This window comes from Monodon monoceros, unplaced genomic scaffold (genome assembly GCF_005190385.1).
Source record: "Monodon monoceros isolate NGI ecotype Baffin Bay Population unplaced genomic scaffold, NGI_Narwhal_1 Super_Scaffold_1, whole genome shotgun sequence".
NCBI lineage: Eukaryota > Metazoa > Chordata > Mammalia > Artiodactyla > Monodontidae > Monodon > Monodon monoceros.
In genome coordinates, this window is record NW_021703765.1 from 37,983,903 (window position 1) to 37,993,824 (window position 9,922).

Consider the following 9,922-nt stretch of genomic DNA (forward strand, 5'->3'; position numbering starts at 1 on the left):
GCCTGCCTGCCCTGTAGCAGGAGCCGGGGGAAAAGACCTCAGGAGAGGATGAGGCAACTTAGCCAGAGGAAGCAGCATGAAGGGCAAAGGTCAGGATGCGGAGACGAAGATGTGTCTGTTTCACCGTCCATAACTGGCCGGGTGAGGGGGACTCAGTGATACAAAGGCCAGCCGGGCTGCCCAGCCACAGGGGAGTGGCCAGGAGGGCCGGGGGCTAAGGAGGGTGACACTGGCGTGTTTACGGCATGTGTGCATTTGTCAGTGCGCAGCTGCACATCTGGGCAGGTGGGAGGAAGCAGATTTCCATCGCTCTTAGAATGAGCTCCCGATCAGGTCTTTGTGTGAAGGAGACAAACCTTTATCGAGGAATCATGAACCACTGTGCTCCAGATCTGGTAACAAACACTTGCCCTGTTAGACGGCTGCTTCCAACAGTGGGGAGCTGCAGGGCCTTGATCTATCCACCACTCAGTTCGGCCAGTCGTCCTGCATACCTTGCGTGGTTTTGAGAAGCTGTGTCACTTCTGAACATGTGACAGTTGTGGCGTGGATCTAAGGTGTGGATCCTGGGAGCTTTAACTGTAGAAAACAATGAGGAGTAAAAGAGTGTTTTAATCCTCTTTGGCTGTGATCTTTTTTAAAAACTACAGGAAGGATGACAACTGATAATTGCTTCAGCTCTTGTTATCATCAGTAACCATAGTTCTAGTGGTCCAACATCCAAACCCCTTCCTGAGCTTGGGGGCCCCTACCCTCTGCAGAAACTGAAAATGCCAGGTCCTCATTCTCCAAGTCTCTCGTGCAGCTCAGGCCTGAGTACAGCCACAGGCTCCATCCACCCAAAGACAGAGCTCAGACTTTGATGCAGTAGAGCGTCAAAGGCAGGAGGCTGACCGAGGTGATAGCAGCCACCTTCTTGCGCGGGCATAGAGGAGGTTGGTGTGTGTTGCCAAGCTGTGAGGTGACTCGCCCACAGTGGCCCCAGCATTGCCTCGTCCTTGGCTCATTTTGGACTCGGACCGTTTGTTCTCGTAGCTCAGCCGTGCTGCCTGGAACAAAATAACACCACTCTGGGCCCAAGAACTCTTCTTGCAAATGTCTCTTGCTCATTTACCACCCGCCCTTCCTAAACCCTTCAGCGGTCAGCGTCCTTGCTCCAGTTTAACCTGTGCACGTGAAGCCGGGCATCGATGGCCCACGTGTATACATCTGTTGTTTAGCGTCCACCCAGAGCTGGTCCTTGGCCTGGCACAGGGAGACACCAGAAAGTACATGACGAATGAAGCACTTCTTATGAGAATCACAAAATGAGCCAACAGTGTTAAAGATGAAAGTGGTCTTAGAGGTCAGCTCTGCTTCAGAAATGAGGACTTCATGGTCCAGAACGATTTCACGCTTCACATGAAGTTTCCCTTTAGCATGATTTCTGCCACACTCCACTGCTTCCTACTAGGGGCATTTATTTGGCAAACACAGTAATTCATTATAAAGTTCAACGAAAAGTTCCTTGGTCATTTGGAGTAATTGGAACTCTTATTTGCTGCTGGTGGGAAGGTAAATTGGTACAATCACTTGCCACAACTATTGGCAGGATTTATTAAGCCATAGCCTATGATCCAGGAATTCCATTCTTGGGATTAATGACAGAAATGTGTACATGAGTGCATCAAAAGGTATGTACAACGTTCATAGCAGTGCAATCCAACAGAACCCCCAAATCCTGGAAACCACTTAAATGTCCAGCAGAGGAATGGATACATTGTAGTGTGTTCTCACAATGGAAAACTATACAGCAATGAAAATGAAGCATGGCTACATGACTCAAAGATGAATCTTTGAGTAGTGGGGAGTAGAGAGGATTGGCAATGGGCATAGAACAGGCGGCTTTAGAGGCACTGATGTTCTATTTCTTGAAGGATTACCAGGTGTTTACTCTGTAAAAATTCATCTCACTGTACACTTATGATTTGTGTACTTTTTTATGTGAGTTATGCTTTAATAAAAATGTTTATTTTCTAAAAATCTCTGAAAACCCAGGTAAACAAGATTGGTTAACCCATTTTAGAGATGAAGCCAAAAGGATTTATAAGATTAAAAAAAAGAAAAAAGGTCTTTCATTCACCAAACTAAATCAAAGTCCATACACTGAAGCACATGGCCCTGGTCCCTGAATGCTCACCCAAGGCCTCACTCACGGGCATCTGTGATGATTTTAGACATACTTCTAACACCTTTGGGGATCTGTCACTTTAGTCCACGGCATATTGAAAACAGAAAATCTGCTAAGTGTATGGATGTGCTAGGAGAGAAGTCTAAAGCCAACACTTTAATGGCAGAAATGAAAATCAGAAGGCAAGAACTCCAAGTGCATATTGGTCAGGGCCATTTAGTACAGGGAAAATGCCTTATACGCCAGCTACAATTCATGAGAAGTTCCTTGTCTTAGAGAAGAGTACAAATGTTCAGATGTTCAATTCATACTGACGATTCCCAATCCTTACAAAAAGTTCAGATCCTTAGTGCAGTAGGTGGAGAACCAAACAGATCATTTCAGAAATTGCTCCACAACAGGATCAGAGAATTGCAGAGGTGAGCACGGGCTAAGGCAAGAGGCCAGGAGCCATTCTGCACCCAGGTCCAGGGATGGGCTCAGAGCAGCCATGGCAGAGCTGGGGGGTGTTGGGTGAGGGCGTCCAGGAGCCCTGAGAGAAGCGAGATGGAGGCCAGGGCAGCTGGACTTGGTCAGGATCCATTCAACATTCAAGGGTGCCCCAGTAAGAGTTAAAAACAAAAGATAACGAGACCGGTCATAGGGCATCATAGGTAGTTTGAGATTTTATAGAATGTACAGTTTTCTAAAAAATTGTGAGCGCCATCACACATTCCATTTCTTGCTCTTCTAAACAATGGCAGGTGCAGCCCGCATCAGCAAGCCAGGCTTCCTTGGACAAGGCTGGGCTGGAGGCTTCTGGGCCCTACAGGTCTCTGGGCCTCCCCAGTGTTCCACCGATGAGGAAGGTGGCCGATGCTATTCCTTTGCCTGGAATGGGTTTCCCTCCCTCCGCCGGCCGTGCGCTTTTCTGGCCCTGCCCCTGTCCCCAGGGCTAGGCACACTCTGGGACCTGGGCTGGCTGGTTCACCTGCCTTGGGGCAGGAGCAGCAATGACTCGTGAAGACGTGGAACAAAAGGCACCTGAGAGGAGGCCTCCGCTCCTCAGTCTTTTGAGGATTTCTTTGCAAGCTCAGAAAATGAACATCCCCGAGTCTCCATATCATCACTGTTTTATTCCACAACCAACTGTCCCCAAAGCTTTTGGACTGTCTCCACTACTATCTCAAAGTACAAGTACAGCTGACGGAAAAGAAAATGTCATGTGTGAATGAAAGCAAACAAAACTCAACAACGTAGTGGCAGAAATAGGAACAATGACACGGGGGGAAAAATTGAAGCAGGCTGCCAGTTTAAGAAGGGAGGTGTTGTCACAGCCTGGGGATTAGCAAATTTGAGGTTTGCAGAGAGCAAAATAGGGAGGCAACCTCAGAGATGGCAGAATTATAGTAATTACAATTGTTTTCTTTCTCTATAATATGCACAAAGAGTAAATGCTAAAATAATAATTCATTTTAAGTAATGGGTGGGGCCTCGAGAGACAAGAGAAGGACCAGTGCTCAGAGGGGGTTTACAGGGGCAACAAGGATGAGGAAAACACCATCCCGGGAGCATGATCCTGGCTCTCAGAATTAAAGGGAAGTGCCCCACTATTCGGGGAGAACTTTGTCAGCGTTTGGGGGCCACATTTGTAATGTTAAATTAGTGTTTATAGAATAGGCATGGCTTTACGGAGTAATTACAGTAAGCATGGGGGCCCTTAAAACTATTTTCTCTTATTCAGACTCTGCAAAGCAATATTAACAGTTGAGGTCAAAATTCAGAGAGGAGATTGCGTGAGCCTGGAGCCGCCAGGTGTGACTGCGCTGGAGGTGCAATGCCTGACTCAGTGCCCGGCTTGAGGGGTCGCCATCACGTTGTCGTCGATGTAAAAGGTGCATCTGGAGTTGAGCTGTGCGCAGCCTGCCCACGGGTAGGTGGCAGCCGCAGCAGGCCTGTGGCGCGGCCAGTTTCCTCTGAAAGTTTCCTTATCTGTCCTTTCTCATGATACTACTGAACGTAGCCTTTTCCAAACTTTCCTATGACCCTTCTCCAAGCCTCCGGCCCCCACCTGCCACCGAGCAGAAGATGTCACCTCCCCCTTCCCGGAGAAACCCTGGCTAAAGGATGGAAATCATGTTAACTTCCTGCCACCTCATCTGAATACGGCTCTCCACCTGGACCCGCCTCTGCCTGTCGTTCCCCCACCCCGCTAGCTTCAGGGTCAGCAGCAGCCTGCCCCTCACTCATGTTCCTCATAGAGGCCTTCTCAGGACTCAGACCACAGTAGCAGGCGAGTCCCTGGCCTGCACAAGAGGGCCCTCTCCTGGCCATGCCCTTCTGCTCCCAGTGGAGGGAGGGACACACGTCCACCCTGGTTCTCGCCACCCCCCCCTTCCTGAATGTGCTCTGGATACCAGGGACCCCAGGACCTCCTGCCCAAATGGCCCCAGATGGCCTCTGTGGGCCTCGTCCCTGGGCTCCACGTGTACACCCCCAGGCCCAGGCGTGGTAAAGAGGAGGCTGTTTGTGAGGGTCAGGGAGAAGATGGGCAGGTTACCACACATGTGCACACGTGTAGCCTCTTGATGCCCAGTGCAGCAAGGGGTGAAAGGGAGGGGCCCGGCGCTGGCATAGCTGTCCCCGTGCCACCACGTCTGCAGCAGAACTCCACGGAATCTGAGAATTCTAAATTGAGCTCTGGTCTTCTGAGATGTGAAGGTATGTTTGCTGAGGTAGAAAGGTAGAAGGTATTTTATTTTACAGTTCATTAGCTTGATTTGTGCATGCAAATAGCAAGACACCTGGTAAGTAGGCCTCCATTTGTACTCTTGCCCTGGACTCTGCAAATGTTAGCATCAGGGCTATTTTCAATTTCTCTCTCTTTCCCACCTTTAAATATTTCCATGCATCTGTCAGGTGAAAAATTAGCAAACAACTATGTGAACCAGGGCCCCGGCCCACCCCTCTCTGGCCTGAGCTCTCTCCTAGACAAGGATCGTTTAAACAATAAGGTCCTCCGCAATCATCACTAGGGCCTGCAAGGCTCGGGAAAACAGTGATGGACCAGAAACTGCCTCTGCCCAAGTGAGCCTGCAATCCGCATGACATAAGGTGTCTTGTGGAGGAAACAGGCCCCTGGGAGCGCCGCCTTGAGGGACATCGCACTTGGTTTAAAGGTGGGAACAGAGATCAGAGAAGGTTCCTGAGAGGTGATGTCCAAAGAACAAATCCAGACGAGACTGTGATCATCTCTGAGGGGCTCCGTCAGCTTCTGGTTGTAGTGGGGCTAATTCGGCCTGCACATCCCTATGAACAGGCACTGCACGCTCTGCTCCTCTCGTGGCGGCTGTGGGTTGCGGATTTTGAGGGTCTTGACTGCAGCTTCAAGGTTACTTCGCATCATCAAGGAGTCCCATACCAACTGGAGCAGCCATTGTTCATACAGTGAGCAACGCCCATTGTACTTCACACAAGTTATCAAGAGAAGGGGGCAGTGTGTCTTCCATCCAATAGCATGATCCCAATACCCACTACTTTTCCTGAAATTGATGAGACAGTTGAGTAGATGCTTTACATCTCAGGTGAGATGGGGTAGCTTAACAAGCACATTAGAACAACATGGGGGTTGGGGGCCCATCCACATAAAACTGAAAATCTGCGTATAACTTTACAGTCAGCCCTCCAGATGCACGGTTCCACATTCATTGATTCAACCAGCCGAGGATTGTATAGTACTGTAGTATGTATTTATTGAAAAAACTCCTTGTGTAAGTGGACCCACGCTGTTAATTTATCTCCAGCAATAGATATGGAAGCATGTGAGCCACACCTGAGGCAGCGCGTGTGGAGTCCCTGCCTGTGCTCACGGTGTGCAGTGATGGTGCCACCAAGGTGGACGTGGAACATGTTTCTCCCCAGCCCAAAGCTTCTCCTCCTTGAGTGGATGTGCTCCCGCATTTCTCTCACCCTCTTCATTGCTAATCGTCTGTCACTGCTCTGCCACTCAATCCTTGATGACTCCGGCGACTGCCCACAGGGATTTTCTGTCCAGCGGAAAAGACAGATCCATGGTCTCTCTTCCCCTGCTAGACAGGGGAGGGGGGGGCTTCCTGAGAGCAGGGACTATTCTGCTTTGTTTGTCCTTGTCTCTATCCTCGGGGCTGGGCATACTACAACTGCTTAATTGACAGCAGATGACCAAGAGTGATGGGAGCACGGAACAGGAGTTTTAACCAAACCAGAGGGATGGGGAAGGCTAAAATAATAGCATGTCAGCCAAGACAGGAAAAGTGGGTGGAAATAAATGAGACCCTAGGAGGGTGGTTTGGGGAGAAAAGCAGCTTCCAGGCAGAAGCAGTAGCAACATGGGTAAAGGCCCTGAGGGAGGAGGGAACACAGCTGGTTGGTGGAACTGACAAAAGTGAAAACTGGACTGGAGTGCAGAGAGCTGGGTGAGAGGCAAGGTTGGAGAGGTGGGCAGCTCTCTGAAGGCCTGTAAATCCATGTTGTGGACATTGGACTTCATTCTAGGGAACATGGGAAGCCACTGAAGGGTTTCAAGTAGAGGGCACGATCTAAACATTGCACATCTGTATTGTTGAAGAGGTCATATGGAATTGTATGTGGGAACTGGGTTGGAGGGACCAGAGGTGAACCAGAAAGATAAAAAGGCAACGTAGGAGTCCTCAAGGGAGATGATGGTGGCTGGAGTGGGGTTATAGTGCGGAGGTGACCGAAGGGGAGGAGTCAAGGATGACACCCAGGTTTCTAGTTTGAACAACTGGTGAATAATGGTGGCGTTTGCTGAGATAGGAAGTGCTGAAGGAGGAGTGTGTTTGGAGGAGCAAGGAGGAGGATGGATTCTGCCTTTGCCAAGCTGAGTGTGAGATGCTGAGTGTGATAAGCATCTGAATTTATATCTAGGCAGGGAATTTTATATCTGGCTATGCATCTTTGGAGAAAAATCCAGATAAGAGATGCAAATCTGAAAGTGATCTGCATTTATATATATATTTTTTAAATTTTTGGCTGCCTCGGGTCTTCGTTGCTGTGCACAGGCTTTCTCTAGTTGTGGCAAGCGGGAGCTACTCTTTGTTGCGGTGTGCAGACTTCTCATTGCGGTGGCTTCTCTTGTTGAGGAGCGTGGGCTCTTGGTGTGCGGACTTCAGAAGTTGCAGCAGGTGGGCTCAGTAGTTGTGGCACGTGGGCCCTAGAGCGCACAGGCTCAGTAGTTGTGGCTCGTGGGCTCCAGAGCACAGGCTCAGTAATTGTGGTGTGTGGGCTTAGTTGCTCTACGGCATGTGGGATCTTCCTGGACCAGGGGTTGAACCTGTGTCTCCTGCATTGGCAGGTGTATTCTTAACCACTGGGCCACCAGGGAAGTCCCTGATCTGCATTTAGATGGTACCTGAGGCCCCATGAGTTGGTGAAATGTCTGGGGAAAGTATAGACTGAGGAGGGCAGAGGGTCTTTGACCAAGCAACAAGGAACCCTCGACGTGTAAGGACTGAGAAGGAAGAGCTGGTTCCAAGCCTGGCTGATCATTAGAATCACCTGGGAAACTTAAAAAATGTATATCTGCTGGGGAGGATGTGTCTACATAACCTATATATATATTTTTTAAAATTTTATTCATTATTATTTCTTTTTTTTAATATTTATTTATTTGGTTGCGCTGGGTCTTCATTGCGGCATGCAAACTCTTAATTGCAGCACGCATGTGGGATCTAGTTCCCTGACCAGGCATTGAACCCAGGCCCCATGCATTGGGAGCACAGAGTCTTAACCTCTGTGCCACTAGGGAAGTCCCACATAACCAATATTTTGAAAAAACTATAGTGTGATTAGAAACCATTTGGTAGAAGGAAAAAACTGTCAAAGAAAGGATCAGTGGTTGGTTAGGAAAAAGGAAAATAAAAGAATGGTGATGTTCCAGATCCCAAGGGAAGGAGTTCGGGAAGAAAGGGATTAGGCAAAATCAGGACTGAATTTTGCGCTGGGAAGCCAGATGGTGAGACACCCACTTGTCAGATTCCTCCGTAGTAGGGGATTGGTGTTTGAACTCAGAAGAATTTCCTAAGGGATTATGGAAAGGTGCCCAGCAGAACACGCTGTGTTCAATGCCCTCATACACGCATGCACAGGGTGGGTGCAGGGGAAGGGGAGGGAAAGGAAGGTGCATCAGGTGGCAGGGAGCTTTTCATTGGAAGTAGCATCTGAACTGCAGCATTCCTAGGAGAGGAAATAATGGGAAAAAAACTATGATGAGTTAAGAGAATGATGTACACTCTAGGCAAGAGTTAGTCCCTGGCTGCAGGGACTTAAGTGTTGGGAATGGAGCAAGAAAAGGGGGCAGAGCCCAGTTATTAAGGACCTTATATGCCAAGGTAAAAGACCCCTGAAGAACGTAAGAAAGTAAGTGGCACGATTAGATTTGTGATTTAGCCCATTCTGGCAGCCAGTGTGAAGAATGCCCTGGGGTCAGGGAGGATTAGGAAAAGATGGAAGCTCAAACTTCCATCAAGAGGCTGTGACACAATATTGTAAATCAACTATACTCCAATATAAAATAAAAATTAAAGTTAAAAAAAAAGGAATTAAACAAAACAAGAGGCTGCAAGAGGTGTCTTGCAAGGATCCAGATGAGGGGTGATGGATTCACCAGGATAGGAAGAGAAGTGAGTGGGGGGAGCTGACTGGAATGAGAAGAGAGTGGACCCAAGAAGCCAGGATCAACACCTAGTTTCTGGCTAGGCGAGTAGTTGTTGGGAGATGTCAGTCTTTGAGATAAGGAATAAGGAAGACTAGATTTAGGGAAAGATAGGGGTGGAGACTGCAGTACAGGAGGGAACATGTCAACACTGGTAGCTTATTCCTTTCTCCAAAGGAGAAAAGATGTCAGTAACATTATTACTGGTTTCCTATTCTCTTTCTCTCACCTGTAAGTCATTCTGCAGCCTATTTCCTTCAGGTACCCAGATTCATAAATACTACTTTCCTGTATCAGAACACAGAAGCTTCAACCAATTAATGCAAGGGGTTTTCATTTTTTAATTACTTCATTTAAAAAATACTTATAATGTACCAACGACTTGCAAGGTACTCGTGAACCTGGAAAAGAAAAGTAAGCAAAACATAACTGGCCTTCCCCTTTTAGAGCTTACTTCTAGCAGAAACCAAATAAGAAAGGAACCAACCAGTTATAAACCATGTAATTTATGTCATGAAGATTTGAAGAAGTACACAGCATCATGTGGCAAATAACAAGAGGGAGGGGTGTTCCACTGAAGTTCATAAATAGGCTTTAGCAGATTTGTGAACTGCTGAAATCTGTATGTAAGATTTTGTCTGTGCCTGTATAATTTGGGGGGGGGGCAGAAAGGGGAGCTGAGATGCTCAAAGGGGTCCGTGACCCCTTCAAGGTTAAGAACCACTCTACCCTTCAAATCCATCTGGGCACCAGGGTACACAAACTTCTGCGCGACAAGGCCGCGACTAAGGGGAATGCTGGCAGTCTGGCGGTCTGTCTAGTCCACAGAGAATGACCTTACCTTTACACTTAGAGACATCAAAAGCGATCAATCTTCTGACTTAACGTGAGAAGAGACAACGTGGTGATTAACTTTTTAAAAATCCAGTTGTTTTAAAAAGATCACGGGATGTTCTAATCCTCAATCCCTGGGGACGTCCAAGCACGTGCCCGGGTCCGAGCTCGTGAACAGCAGCACTCCGCCCGCCAGACGCCCTCCCGCCCGGAAGGAAGAGACAGCT